The sequence below is a fragment of the Rattus norvegicus genome, chromosome 6 (genome assembly GCF_036323735.1).
Source record: "Rattus norvegicus strain BN/NHsdMcwi chromosome 6, GRCr8, whole genome shotgun sequence".
NCBI classification, from domain to species: domain Eukaryota; kingdom Metazoa; phylum Chordata; class Mammalia; order Rodentia; family Muridae; genus Rattus; species Rattus norvegicus.
Window position 1 is genome coordinate 109552647 of NC_086024.1, and position 15144 is coordinate 109567790.

At 52.1% G+C, this 15144-nt stretch overlaps 1 protein-coding gene across 3 annotated transcripts in view; it reads right to left on the reverse strand.

Moving 5' to 3' along the window:
• Mideas (mitotic deacetylase associated SANT domain protein) overlaps positions 1–15144 on the reverse strand; it is a 66621-nt gene that overhangs the window by 33636 nt on the left and 17841 nt on the right. Inside the window, exon 1 of one of the 3 annotated variants that reach the window (XM_039112308.2) lies at positions 7150–14146. The exons of 1 other annotated variant lie outside the window; for it this stretch is intronic. The gene's annotated coding sequence lies outside the window, so the exon portion shown is untranslated. Of the gene's footprint in view, positions 1–7149; positions 14147–15144 lie in introns of those variants that run through there. One more of the 3 variants, NM_001169116.2, reaches the window with a different exon arrangement.

The window sequence follows — 15144 nt, forward strand, 5'->3', positions numbered from 1 at the left end:
GTTATCACCATGTAGGGGACATGGGACAAAGGCAGACACAGTACTGGAGAGGCAGCCGAGTGTGCTATATCCAGATCCACAAGCAGCAGGTAGAAAGTTGTTCACAATGGGCCAGGTTAAAACCTTAAAGCCCACCCACAACGACACACTTCCTCTCCAGCAAGGCCACGCCCACTCCAAGGCCACACCTCCTTATCCTTCTCAAATAGTGCCATTCTCTGGTAACTAAGCATGAGTAAACAGATGAGTCTGGGGGGGAGGATGGCATTCTTCTTCCAACCCACAGAACCCCCTCAGCCCTGCCAGGTCTTTGACAATTGTTTGGCTCATTTCTTCTGGTCAGTTCTAGAGAGGGACAAGACCCGTCTGGTTGCCAGGGTTGGCATGGAGGATATTGGTGTCTGCTTGTCTGAAGTAAGAACAAAGAATGGAGATAAATGACTGTGTTCTCTGATCCTCCCAGTGACCAAGAAGCACAAAAACTGGCTGCCAGGAAAGATGGCTCCTGGCATAGCTGCCTGGAACATCTTTAAAAGGCTGCAGGGTAGGTACAGAAAGCTGCCTGTCTTTCTCACCTAAACACCAAGTCAAGCATCAGGACCTTTCTCAGGCCCTGGTCAAGATGCAGGACCTCTGCCAAATGCTGGCACATTCCTTGAATTTCTCCTGTCTCTGAGCAGCTGCTGTAGAGCCTTTTCTCCTGTGTTGATTTATTCTTTATTGTTCCTGAAATACACCCAGAGGCCTTTGGCATGCCATGCCAGGCACCCGCAGAACATTCAGCCTAAGCCCAAGTACACACCAACCAGGCACTCTGGGACCTGGGCCAAGCTAACAGGAATGACAGGCCCTAGGGTCAAACCCAGCAGTAGGAAGACACAAGATCCCACTAACCCCTAGTCTACAGTCTGCCAGAGCTTTTCTTATGACAGTAGAGGCTGGGGTATATTTAGTCTGAAAAGACTAAATCAAGCCTCGTCACCACTTCCAAGCATGAGTGAATGTCCCAGCCACCCCCAGACCCAAGCTTAACACTGGGTTCCTACCCTCCTTGGCCCTAAATCTCCCCTACCCATCAGCCCAACGGTGCCCCAATTCTTACCATCTTACTGAGTTCTGTGGGTGAAGCCCTATTCCCTGCGCATATGGAAACAATCATAGGGGAGCTGTGCTGTAAGAAGGCTGAACTGTGTGCAGCTCTCCTGTCACTAGCCTGTGTGAGCCTTAGCTTCCTTATCAGGAAGTGAACACCAGAGTATTAGAGCTACTACGGGATTAGATGAGATAACATGTAGACGAAGGGTCTGCACAAAGCACTGGATCCATGCTATTTTTTTTTTCCCAGAGCTGAGGACAGAACCCAGGGCCTTGCGCTTGCTAAAGCGCTCTACCACTGAGCTAAATCCCTTCCCCTGATCCATGCTATTTCATTCCCTCTTTTGCTAGAGCAACGAATGGTTTGCCTCTTCCAGCTCCACAGCTGTCTGACAGCAGCTCTGGGCAGTCTGTGCGGAACAAGGAGACAAGGAGTCCCAGAAACAGTGTTGGGCTCTGCAGACACGCAGGACATCTGGTCACCAGACTCAGGAGAGAGAGCTGGCAAGAATTCCAGAGCACAGGCAGCAGGCCTCTTCTAGACTCAACTGGGCCAGCAGAGACCACAGGGACACAGGAGGACAAAAGTCTTCCCCAGAGAACACTGGCTGGACTTTCAGGTCCACTAAGATGAGAGTCACCACCCTCCTGGACTCATTCTAAGGAGAGCAATAAAAGGGAGGGTGCCACAGCCTGAGAGACGCTGGGAACAGGGATGGCAGATGTTGGGCCTGCTTTCGAAAGTAAGCAAGTCTGCCCAGAAGCCGGGCCTCGACTGTCCCACAAGTGGAAGTTCCAGTGTGGTTATTTTTGGCACTTCTGCCCAGAACCTGCAAGGAAAAGCTGCCACTAGTTAACATGGGAGGGCTGTTACTCTCAAGTGTGCAAGCTGCACCTCGGACAGAAGGTATACCAGCAGCCACCATGTAGAAGGGGCCTTTATTCACCCTCCCACCCCTGTTCTTCTTTCCCTAACTGTCACTGCCAGATCCTGTGCGTGCCCTGTGTAGTACGAAAAGTTCTGCTTTCACTTAGATCCAGCTCCCCAACCACACTGCCAGTGTGTGTGTGTACACACGCGTGTGCTCAGACGACACACACACACACACACACACACAAATAACCACGGAGCCAGTAGAAGACTGAGCCACACCCAGAAGCTTAGACAGTATTCCTCTGGGTTCTTCCTGCACAGCAGTCAGCCCTTCCAACTTCCAAACTCCCAGGGGGAGTGACCCTGAAGACAGACACCAGATGCACGTCCCCCCCCCCCTTACCACCCTCCCAAAGTGAAATGGGAACTGGCAACTCACAGTCTCTTGGCCTCCATAAGTGGTAAGGCAAGAGTTTAGCTCCCCCACCCCAATCTCTTCCAGCTCTGGGAAGACTCCCCAAGGCTGAGGAGCCCGGGATTAGAAACTAAGGCCTCAGACCCAGTGAGGTCAGGTGAGGACGCAGGTGCTCCATCGCCCCAGGAGCTGCCCCGGGAGCTGCCCCAGGCTGAGAGGGAGTGTGTTCGGGGAGGAGCTTAAAACACAGGACCACCTGCACTGCAGAGTGTCAGCACCTCTGAGAGCTCCGGTGGCTTTCCCTTCCCAGCTGGCAAGTTTTGGCAACAGTGGGCTGGACTAGGACTCTGCCTACCCAACCTGGGAAAAACTGAAGCCTAAACCCCTTCCTGAGTTCCCTTATCTCTGGAGGCCATCTCCGGGAAGGATCTGGATGGCCTCAGGGAATCCCCATCTGGCTGCAAGCCTACAGTGCTTCCCCTCCCTTCCAGCCTGGGTGAACAGACCTCACCCAGACTGCTCCCTCTCCCTCCCTGAGACTTGGAGGGAGAAGCAATCTCAGCCACAAGCTCCCTGTGGCTGTGAGAAAGGCAAAGAGAACACAGAGCACCATCCTGACTGGCCACTGTAGGAGGTGCAGTTCAGGAAGAGAAAAGGCAGCAGCTACCAGGGAAACATAGCCATTAATCCTGGTCCTCCACACCAGTCCTTACCTGAACCGTAAGCAACAGGCTCTCCTAGGGAGACCGTCCCCACCTGACAAAGCGTCCCCACCTGACAAAGCGTCGGCTCTCTGCCAACTGACTCAGGACGGTTTCTTTCCTGTTCAGTGTTTCACCTCATCCCTTCTCTGACTGCAGCTGGGACAAGGGCCAAGGTGCCCTTTGATGGGACAACGCCCACCCCAGCCCCACCCAAACCTTGGTCCAGGTCCTCCTGTCAGGGTTCAGATGAGGAAAAATCAAAAACAAACAAACAAAACAAAGATACTTTTTCCTAGACTGCACAACACCTCTGCCAGCCCAGATGAGGTTTTCAGAGGTCTGGGAGAGTACGTTCCCCAGGGAAGTGAGCCCTCAACCATCCTCTGCAGGGACAGTTCCTTGTACCAGCACAGACCTGGGTAGCTCAAGGCCTAAGGAGCTAGAAAATAAACTTCACCTGAAAAAGCCACAAAAGCGGCCCCAGACACTGATTCCCACCACAAGCAGGACACCCTTCATTTCCTCTTCCCCAGTAGCAGCAAAAGGCCAGCAGGCGTTGGGCCTGCGCCTAGTGAACAGACAGTTAGCATCTACTGCAAACCTACTTACTATCAGCCCATTGATTTGCATGCAGTCTTGTTTCACCTTTACAGCCACCGTACAAAGTCGTGTTCTCTCCATTTTACAGAGGTGAAAGCAGAGGCTCAGGAAATGAAGCAACGCACAAGGCCAGCCACACTGCGAGCACCAAAGTGGAGTAGGAACCTGGGTGCTCTGGGCCCGTCCCCACGCACCCGCCAGGCTTCCTTCAGTCACTGCCAGGTGACGGTCCACACACCGTTCAGGAACGGCAGCCCAGTGTGGAGGCGGAAGTGGGTGTGGACCAGTTTTGCTTGATGGCTCTAGAATTTGAATTGATGCCCCCCCCCCCCCCCCCCGCCAACTGTAACAGTTCCCAAGTGTGTGACTGTGAGAGCTCAGAAGTGTACAAGTGTTAGGGGTGGGAGGAAGGCGATCTGGATTCCACAGAGCAGTCTCCAACACAGAGGTTATGCTGTAATGCTTCTGATTCATGAAGTGAGCTCACAGTCTCAGTGTCCCGGATGCTGCTCCAAATGCAAACGCAGGTCCCCTTACTAAGAACTGAGGATTTCAGCAATCCTAGCCCCAGCCCAGTTTCCTTCAGCCTCACAGAGCCGTGATGTGCAGAAGCAATCTCCAGGGACAAGCCGACACCGGTTGCACTTCCTGCAGTCTGCCATGAGTCAGGAAAAAGTACAGCCCCTCCACACACCTGTCCCTGCACCAGTACATGTACACACACACACACACACACACACACACACACACACACACACACGGGAAGGGTGCCAACCTGTCGTAGCCAAAGCAAATGGCCAGTTTAGTGGACCTCCAGGCAGGAGACATTGCAACTCACTCTGATGGTCCTGTGAGGTCAGGATGATGGAGACAGGCCAAAGGCAGAAGGGTGTTAGGGAGCAAGCTTTACCAATCAAAGCCAGAATCCTTGTGGTAGACTGACCCTTTATGAAACTTAAGGATGCAGTGGGGTGGTCCCTATATGAAAGAATCAAGGGCCCTCCCCGTGGCAAATCTTTTTTTTTTTTCCTTTTGAGACTGAGACCATTTAGCCCACCCAGGATGGATGGGCTTGAATTCATGAGCTCAAGCAATCCTTCCCACCCACCCCACCCCCACCCCTGCCTCCCAAGCATCCGGGACTGAAGGGGTGTACCATGAGTCTTGGCAAGCGCATTCATTTGTTTACGGATACCCCACACTCATTGACCTAACTCTTCCCAACTCTCACTCACTATACGCCAGGCACTGTGGAAAGAGCACCGAGCTTACACTGAGGCAGAAGCTATCAATGGCGTAACTCAGTCGGAGCCCTCACAGCGACTCTGTGAAGGGGAGCCTGAGCTTCTGATGCCATACATGTGTGCATGTCCAGAGGGCCTTCAGCAGGGACATGTGAAGCAGGACTAAAGACAGGAGCAGGAGTCTTCCACTTTGTCACGCCCCACCCCTCCACCCCCACCCCCAGCATCTTTTCTTTGGCTGACACCATATCAAGGCTATAACCATCTGTGGTCCAGGTCCATAGGAGCCCAGCTAGCCAGGTGCACTCTCCAACTTCTATCTACCCCTGTCTTCTTTCAGAGGCCTTGGCTCCAAGGAGCCTTTCCCTGAGTTCTGCAGTCATGGCAGGCCCTCAACTGCATCTAGTTGCTTGTTGCCTCCCCTCTTCTGTTTATTAAAAGCAGCAGCCCAGGGTCAGACACTAGGGCTATTTTTAAAATCTCATGTTTAAAAGTTAAACCTTCATCCTGGTGGGCACTCCAAGGAACTCCTTCTGGAATTGAGGAGTTGGGGTTCTACCTGGTGCTCAGAGCTGCCACAATGGCAGCTAACCAGCTTCCCCAGAGCAAGCTGTAAACCTGGGGGCATTCTCCAGGTTCATCACCCCTTGACCCCTGGGAGTTACAGACCAGAGAAACCAGCCAGAGGCCAATCCAATTAGAATGGAGACCGGGCCAGGGCTGTGCACTGAGATAATTTATCACAGTAACTGAATGTTTACACCCTGCAGAGCAGCAGAAAGAGAGGCCCCAAAAGTTCCCAACCTGAGGTCTGTCTGTCCATTTTGGCTCTGGAGTCAACCGATCTCGCAAAAAGGGTGCATTTTTCTGATGCTATGGGTACATATATCATACTTTCCGTGGGTGGACTAAGACTGATGCTTCACCCCCTCAGATGAGACACAGGGGTTGGAGTCAGAGATCAGAGATACAATTCCATCTTCACCAAACCCTCTTAGCCCTAGTGAGGATAACCCAGGCCTCTAAGCCAGGCTCCCAGGGATAGATGAAGCCTCCTCTCCCCTCCCCAGACACAGTTGCCACCGGGATCTCGTACACACACGTGCTGCGGTGGCCTCAAAGACCAGTCACTGCTCCCTTATACTGCACAGAGGTCCGAAGTGGGATGGTGGAAGCAGGAAGTGGCCACCGAAGTTGTAGCCAACAAAGTTTAAAAAACGAGGCAAGAAACTTCCCCTTTCATCTTTCCAGCAGCTCCGGCCAGAAGATGATTTGGGACACTCAGTGGCCTCCTCCAGGTCTGCCTTGGTTCGGAGGCTTGAAAGCCCCAAGTGCCCAAAGTTCCTTAGCGTCCCAGAGTCTTTACTTAGGGCCTGGATGGGGGGCGCAGCAGAGGTCCACATGCCCCTCATTGTGAACGTTTGGGGCGGGAATGATTAACTCCATCGAGCCCGCCATATGCAGGGCCCAGACGAACCCGGGCTCCAAAGCTCAGGACAAGCACCATGGAACACAGCACCCGGCCAGAGACGCGAGCCTGCGGGGGCGGGCGAGCCTGATGACAGGTCTGAGGTGCACCCGCAGCGCCAGGCGCGCGGGTGAGGCGGCTCCACGACCGTCCTCCGGCCCGGGCGCGCTCAGCACTCCAGCTTAGGCCTCTCCAGCACTGGCCCCAGTTCCCTGCCCCCGTCCCCCGCACCCCCCCCGCAGGTCTGTCCCCGCAAAGTCCCCGAGCCGACCCAGCGCACCACACGCTGGAAAGAGAAGGGGCGCCCTCTCTAAGTTCTCGCGGTTCGCGAGCCTCTCGTCGCGCCTCCCCGGTTCGGCACGCCAGCGGGTCCCTGCGGTCACCACGTTTCTCGCGCGCGCGCAGGAGCAACAGCCGCGGTCCCCCAGTCGCTGGTACCCGGGGCAGAGAGACTAGGGAGGGCTTCCCAGCCGCGGCCGCGCCTGGGTGGGCGGGCCACGATCGAGCTGCGTAGCTGCACAAACACGACGAGGCTGAGCTGCACAGGCAGCTGCGGGCGCGCGGTGCGGGCCAGGCGGAGGCGGGCTACCGCGGCCCACCCGCTCCCGCCGCCCCGCAGGCCGCAGAAGTTGGCCGCCGGAGGCCCAGCGTGTGCAGAGCTGCAGCCACCGCCTGCATGGTCGCCCGGGGTCCCTTCGCTGGCCGCACCGCCTGCAGGCCTCGGCCGCCAGCCGAGCAACACCACTTACCCAGCTCCCACTCGGCCTCCGGCCTCAGCAGTGCCCCTTCCTTCCGCCGCGGGCCGCCGCCTTAGGTCGCCTCTGAAGAACCCAGTCGCCTGCACACACTCCCGGATTTTAAAAACAAACAGGCGCCGTCGCTTCCCCGCGGCGTTCGCAGGGTTTCAGCCAAGCCCGCGCTTCCCGAAGCCTGGAAGTTTGCTGGCAGGGCCCGGGCGGGACGTGTGTGCTGTCACCCGCTGCTCGCGACTCGGCAGCCTCGGCGCGCCCCGCGCCCTTACAGTCCGCCTCGAGAGCGCTCTCCCTCCCTGCGTGTCACCCCCAGTCCTGCGATGCAGTGTCAGGATTGCACGGCTCTGACTCATCGGTTGAGCTCACAGCTTGAAAAAAAGAGAGAGGGCGAGAGGCAAGAGCGAAGGAGGAGGACTCGCTGGCGTGCTACAAAGGATTGCACAACTCGAGGCTGGGAGCTCCGAGCGCCCAGTGGCTGGCCGGCGCGCGCGGCACGGCGGCGAGCAGGAACCAGCTCTACCACTTCATCAGCACAACTGTCTCGGGGCGGCCTCTCCGCCTGCAGGCTCTGCGCCGCCCACTTCCTGCGACCAAATAAGGCTAGGAGGCGTCTTTAAACCTCCGGGCCGCTGCCGGAGCTGGGGATTTCCAGCAGACCTTACCTCCACTTGCAAGGCTGTGGCCACCCTCCCCCCTCAACCCCACCGCCTAGGCCTGAGCCCCCATGACTCTTCTGTAATCAACAGGCCACGCGGCTTGTTCCTCGCTCATCAAGGTCAGGAGGAGACAGTGACGAAATGTTTGGAAACCCATCCAGCCTGCCAGGAAAGTGTGTGTGTGTGTGTGTGTGTGTGTGTGTGTGTGTGTGTGTGTGTGTGTGCGCGCTCGTGCACGCGCCCCATGGTGAAAAAGGCACAAGGCACTTTCCTCCACAAAGAAAACTGACTTTGGATGCAGTAAAATATGCATAATCCTCTCTGATGCAGTTTATTAACAGCCTTCCTGAGTTATGATTTCTAGCCATCAGCCTGCCCATGTAGGTTATAGGGAAACCAACCTTGTCTCTATAAAGGATTTACATGACCATTAGGAGATGAAAAGCGCCAGAGTTAAATTCTCACAACCTAGGCCAAAGTTGGGCGACTTTGACTCCAGGTCTTCTTAAACCGCGCTGACATCATTTTCTGGCCCTAGCCCGTGATGCTTCTTTTCAAATTTTGGTGGATGATGGGAAACTTCCAGAGCTGAGGGAAAGTCAGGTGTGTTTTGCTGCCTGTACGGTGTTGCTTCTTAAGATGAGTCAGAAGGCTTTCCTTTGAAGGAAAAACCACTGAGGAACACACTGCATTCTGGTAGCCACTTTCCCCAGCATCCAGTCCTAAGAGTCGGGTGCAGCCTTCCTCTCAGAAGCGGAAGGTCAGCAGACTGATTCTCACCCCTGAGATTGCCCTGAGTCTTAGCCCTTACCTAGGGAGTGCGTGACACAGACAACTGGGGAACCTTCTGCATAGAAACTTGCAAGAACTAAGAGGCATCATCCTCACCCACCTCTTTGCTGGCTTCACCTCTGTGCACCTAGAAGGACTCCTCCCCAGAAGACAAGGGCTTATCTGTCCTGTTATGACAGGTCAGAGAATTTTAGCTACAAAACCCCAATAAGTAATGCCAGAGGACTAGACCAGATGACCTCTTTAAAAAATTAAAGATCCATAATTCTGTGACTGTGAAAAAAAATGGAGGAGCCTGGGAAACCCCTTTCTACAAAGAAAAGTCCAGGCTCCCCAGTTTAGCACCCACTATGACAAGTCTCCAAACACTTCCCCACACAGCGACTAAACAGCTGTGTGAGAGTATTTTAGCACTCTCATTCAACGGACAGGAGCACAATTCAGAGATGTCGACTGCCTCACAGAAGGCCACAGAGTAACTCAGTATATCTCTGTCATCTCTCTTCTCTTCTTCTCAAAGAGTAGGCAGGCTTGTGACCAGTTGAGGGACTCAGGTACACAGTCCCTTAAGTACAGGCTGGCCTCTCAGTGCTCCTAGCAGAGGCTGAGTCTAAAAGCCATTTTGGTTTTTCCGTTTGCAGTTTTCTTCCTCCGTGCGACAGTTTATCCACGTGAGGAAAGCAAAAGCAACCTCTTGGCCTCCACTGTCCACTGCTGCCGCTAAACCTGCCTCACGACCTTGCAGAAGGCTCAGCCCCTGCCGCTAACCAGGGCCAGCCCAGAGAAAGCCCCTAAAGAAAATACAAACTGGCCTTGGAACATCTCAAAAAATGACCCAGTCGAGAAGCACATCCCTAGAAGAGTCTGCCACCATAGAGCCCAAGCACAGCCTCAGTAATGAACAGGAGCCGTTACTCTTAGCCAGCACTGCTCAGTCTGATCTCAGAGGGCTTCCTCCCTACCCAGAGCAGCATGGGGAGGAGAGGCAGGTGGCAAGACAGTACGAAAAAGAGAAGTCAGTAGCCCTGGGGCCAGTTCAGCCTACCTTGAGCTGCACACTTCTTCACTCAACAAAATTTCTAACTTTGGGCCACCTCAGAAAGGGGGTGAGGGGGCTATCCTGACTATGGTAGAAGTGTCCCTCTCACGGGGGACATACCATACACGGGGTGGTATAAGGGAAGCTATGGCCTTTCTGGGAAAGCCTTGAGGGTCAGTCTTGCTGCAATGACAGAGCAAGATTGCTGACTTATGACTTTTGGTTTTAGAGGTTCTCCAGTCCCTCCTACAAGCCTCTGGGGCAACCAAGAAGGTAACCTTTTAGAGCTGGGGGGAAGGGAATGAGTTTGGGGGATTACACACAGAATGCCGTTTTTTTTTATACCACCCCAATTTTTCACAAACCGCAGGGAAGAGAGGAATTCAGGGTTCCAGTTCCTGGTGTATCTGCTAAGAAACACTCCAGTGAGCAAGGCACTGAGGCCTGGACTCCCGGTTCTGAGTCCGAGACAGAGTGTAGCCTCACAGAGGCTTCCTGGGACAATAACGACTCTCACAGACAGCTCAAAATGGCCATCCCCTATGTCCTGCCCATTAAACACTTCAAGAACCGGTGGGGAGAGGCTAGAGAGCTGGCTCGGTGATTAAAAACATTAATTGTTCTTGCAGAGGACCTGGCTTCGGTTCCAGGCATCCACATGGTGCCTCACAACCATCCATTCCAGTTCCAGAGGATCTGACACCCTCTTCTGACCTCCACAGACACCAGACACATATCTGGAGCACAGACATATATGTAGGCAAAAACATTCATAGAATTAGGTAATTTTTAACACTGTTCCAAAGCTGTATTTTCTGGTACCTGAGTAAATCACAGTGGATTTTATAAAGAATGGCAAGAGGTTTCCCAGAAGCCGTGGGGCTTTACTGCTCATCCACCTCCACTGAGTGTCTGTAGGCACTGTTCACCACTGAATAAAAGGTTTTAGGGCTGGGCTGTAGCTCAGTGCACGAGGCCTTGCATTTAGTTGCTAGGGGAGGAAGAGAGGGAAGAAAGGAAAGGGTAAGAGGAGAAGGAAATAGTAGTGGCAGACACTCTAACCACAAATCAGGAGGCTGAAGAAGGAAAATCAAGAGTTTGGGGGGTATATTGGGCTACATAACAATGCAGAGAGAGAGAGAGAGAGAGAGAGAGAGAGAGAGAGAGAGAGAGAGAGAGAGATTGAGATTTTCTTCTTTCTATTCCCCAAGTGTGCATGCCCGTTCTTTCTTTGCCCCTTCCCTTACTCACTGGAGTCAGCACGAGTGAAGTGTTAATATTTACTGGGCGAACAAATACCATGGAGGGCTCCATACGTCCACAATGTTCCTAATGTCCTACTTTTATTTCCCTTTGTGAAGTAAAGATGCTATCTTTAGGACCTCCTTGTCTAGAGTTCCAAGAGGAGAGAAAGTTGTGGAGAAGATAGGAAACCAGGACTGAATCTGGATCCTGTCTGAAATAAATAAAGGTTCTGCACAGCTGCAGGACAGCTGTCAAGCGCCCCTCACTTGGGTTTTTTTGGTTTGGTTTGCTGGGTTGTTTATGTCTTTGTTTTTTGCCTATAACAAATCCACCATATTTTAACGGTTTCCAACTGTTATTTCTCTATATTCCTCCCCACTACATTCTCCCTTTCAAGAACTTAATTCCAGGCAAGATCCTTACATACTCTCCCACCCCAAAAAGTCCTAAGATGAGCTCCTGTGGGACTCTGCCAGATGGACTACTTTCAACACCAATTTGGTGTCTTATCTGGGGCAGGGGGGGTCTGCAAGGCTGCCCCCACTCCAAGCCTTTTGTATCCCTCCACCACACCTTTCCACCACACTGTGTTCTTGAGCTGATTAGGGACACCCCTCTCTGATGGCTGTGTCTTCTCCCCAGGCCTTACCAGGTCCTTCCTGACAGAGGGCACAACTTAAAGCCACCTAGTTTCGAAATTAAGCTAAGAAGCTCCTGCATTTGATCTCTTTCACCCCTGAGAACGGGGGACTCTCCTCTTTGCCTCAGTTACTTCACCTGTTTGAGGGAATGCCTGCCTACCAGCCCCCAGCTGTCCGCCTCCCTGGGTACTTCCCTCCCACCCTCCTCTACAGGCCAAGCCAGGTTGCCAGCGCCTTTGTCAAGCCTGAAAGGGAGCTTCTATAGATGTCCCCAGTTGCTCCTGTCACTCTGGGAGAGAGACATCTGGCTGGCTGCAAGGAGAAGAACAAAGCAGGTGTGGCTGCCAGGGAGGGCTGGCCAGCAGGACCAAAGGACAGAGACACCCTTTCTTTAGGAGGCAAGAACCAGCTTTCCTGGTGGCTCACTTTAGTCCCTGGGCCACTATAGAACCAGCCCAGCCGGGGACAGTCTCTCCTGTTAGCTCCTGTCTGGAGCTCAGTTTCTCTACATCACCATATCATCACAGTGAGTCAGGAAAGAAGGGATCCCCAGGGATCCAATGTGTGCAATGGAGCAAGCTTTAAAATAAAACCTAATATTGAGGGGCTGGGGATTTAGCTCAGTGGTAGAGCGCTTACCTAGGAAGCGCAAGGCCCTGGGTTCGGTCCCCAGCTCCGAAAAAAAGAACCAAAAAAAAAAAAAAAAAAAAAACCTAATATTGATAAGTCATGAACTGAAATCCAAAATCCTTAGTTACGCCAATGCTCAGGTCTAGTTCCAAATCCTGGCTCACACTAACTAGCCGGATGCCCTTGATTTGAGCAGGTTACTTAAACATTCTATTTGCTCCTCTGCAAAGTGAAGACAAGAGAGTTTTAAATGGCTGGCCCACACCAGGTCTTTGATTTGAGGAGGCTGTCCTCTCCTCACCTCCTAACTGGTCTCTTTGCTCCTGGCTATTCACATTGTATGACCCACAAACCATCAGATTCCTTAGTAGTTCCTATCACCTACGGCAGAAAGCTGAGGCTGTGAACCAGATCAATTAGCACACTCAGGATCCTGGGACCATCCAACATCCCAGCCTGTCCCCACAGACAGACAACCTGAGGTTCCCCAAGATGTCTCCACCTCACTCCCGCTTCTCTTCAGCGGCAGGTGGCAGGTAACCCATGTCCGGGTCTCCCAAGCAGATCACAGTTTATAGCACTTTCAGGATGCCTTCCTTTATTCCCCCAGCAAGGGAAGCTCATGCATACATAGGGTTGGAGTTCTCCAGGGTTCCTTTTACCAGGTTGGCAACTTTGCTGATGGTTAAAAGGTCACCGCTGTCCCCACCAGAGGAGCTGCCGGTGGGACTGATTGTGGTGTAGCTGTCTGTGCTTCAGGGGCTGCCTGTGGGCTGTAGCTGCAACCTCTGAACAGCACTTCCTCAGTAAAGCCCTGGTACCCAAACCCCTTCTTAATCTCCACGCCTACATATTGGTCCTTGGGCTATCTTTACTCCATCATCCACACATTGTCCTACTCTGTTTGCTAACCTTCCCTGGGACAGAGCATCACGGGCAGACCAGAGCTCCTCCAAGGCACAGGTTAGACCCTGGTAGCCCTGATGTCTACAGAGTACCTGCACTCGGTGCATACGAGTGAAAAGTTTTGGCAAGAACTTAAATAAAACCACATATAGAGAATAGATCATAATTTAATGGTTACTTTCATTGCTGTTCTATCTTAGCTCCTGAGATCGGGATGCTTGTGACCATAGATACCACGTGTTTGTTACTGTTTGGTTTGGTTGGATTTTGGATTTTGGTTTCTATGTGTAAGAGAGGGCTTTATACTATGTTGCACAGACTGGCTTCAAAGTCCTGGGTTCAATCCATCCTCTAATTCACCTTCAATATTGGGCCTATAGTCCTGTATGGATGACTTAATTGCCAGAATTTTCCTTTTAAATTTTTTATTTTAGCCTGATGGTGGCGGCACATGCCTTCGATCCCTGCACTCAGGAGGCAGAGGCAGGAGGATCTCTGTGAGTGGAGGCCAGACTACAGATCAAGTTCCAGAACAGCCAGGGCTACACACAGAAACCCTGTCTCAGGAAACCAAATAAACAAAACACGCATTTTAATATTTTTAATGTGTGTGTATGTTCACGGACATGCATGAGCACGTATGTATATTTGAGCCCAGGTGCTGGCAGAGTCCAGAAAGGGGGATGGACCTTCTGACGCTGTAGTTACAGGTGGTTTGACTCAACCCATATGGGTGTTGGGAACCCAGCTCAGATCCTCTGCAAGAACAGTATGTACTCTCAGTTGTTGAGCCCGGCCCCATTTTCCCTTTTTAGCTTGACATAAAATTACTTAATAGAATCAATGGCTCCTTAAGTTCATTGGTGTATGATATTATAATTACTGACATGTGGTCTTCTGGGTCTTAGAGCTCACAACATGAAGTCCACTTCATTATGAGGCCTCGTGGTTAAGCTTGGTAGCTGGTAGGCATTCAATCTCTTGTAAAGTAACCTACAAGTTTCCATGGAAATGAACGACTCCAGTGTCCACAGGACGTGGTGTCCACATGTCGCAGGTCCATAGCATGTGGTGTAGGTTCTGGACTGAGAAAGGTAAGCAAAGGCCTTAGCTTGATTCTCACATTTCTGAATGACCTACACAGGACCTACCCAACACATCTATCTGGCGCATGCCTGACCATCAGCACCCTGAAAGGAAGCCATTATCCCTATTTTACAGAAAAGGAAGCTGAGGGTAGAAAAGGTGAAGTCACGTCATACAGATGGACTCAACCTTGGACACACATCCTGTTTCCCAAATAAAGCAGCTGAATAAAATGAGGGGATGACCCTGGGGAGCCATTCTCCCTCTTTGTCAGACCCATATATTATGCTTTATTTTTAACAGACTACATTGCCAAGTTTTTGTTTTTGTTTTTTCAATCAGGAGCTTTCGTGTTTGGAGAAATGACTTAGCAGCTAAGAGCCCTGACTACTCTTCCAGAGGACCTGGGCTCAATTCCCAGCACCCACAGAGAGGCTAAAACCTTCTGTAACACCAGTTCTGGCAGATCTGACACCCTCACCTGGCCTCCTTGGGCACTTCACACAGACAGTTCACAGACAGGCACACAGGCAGCCTATAGACAAATCATATGTGTAAAATTAAATAATTAAGTCTCAAGAAATGTTTTAAATAAACGAGAAGATTTAAACTGAAAGTTAGGGTTTCTGTTTTGTCATGAGAAAGACAAACAAAAGCCAGCTGGAGCCAGGTAGTGGCACAAGTCTTTAATCCCAGCACTCGGGAGGCAGAGGCAGGAGGATCTCTGAGTTCGAGAGACCAGCCTGGTCTACAGATCGACTTCTAGGACAGCCAGGGCTTTATAGAGAAACCCCATCTCAAAAAGAAAAACAAATAAGCAATCGGTTGGCACACCGGCTACGTCCACACTTCCTTGGGGTAGGAACGGAGAGGTGTGTAAGAGGCATGGCAAAGACGTGGCTGTTATACGTGCTAATCTGATGCAGTTCCTCATCATTCCTAGGTCATGGGTCACTGCCGTTCTTCATCCCACTCGTGCCACTTTGTCATTTCATTC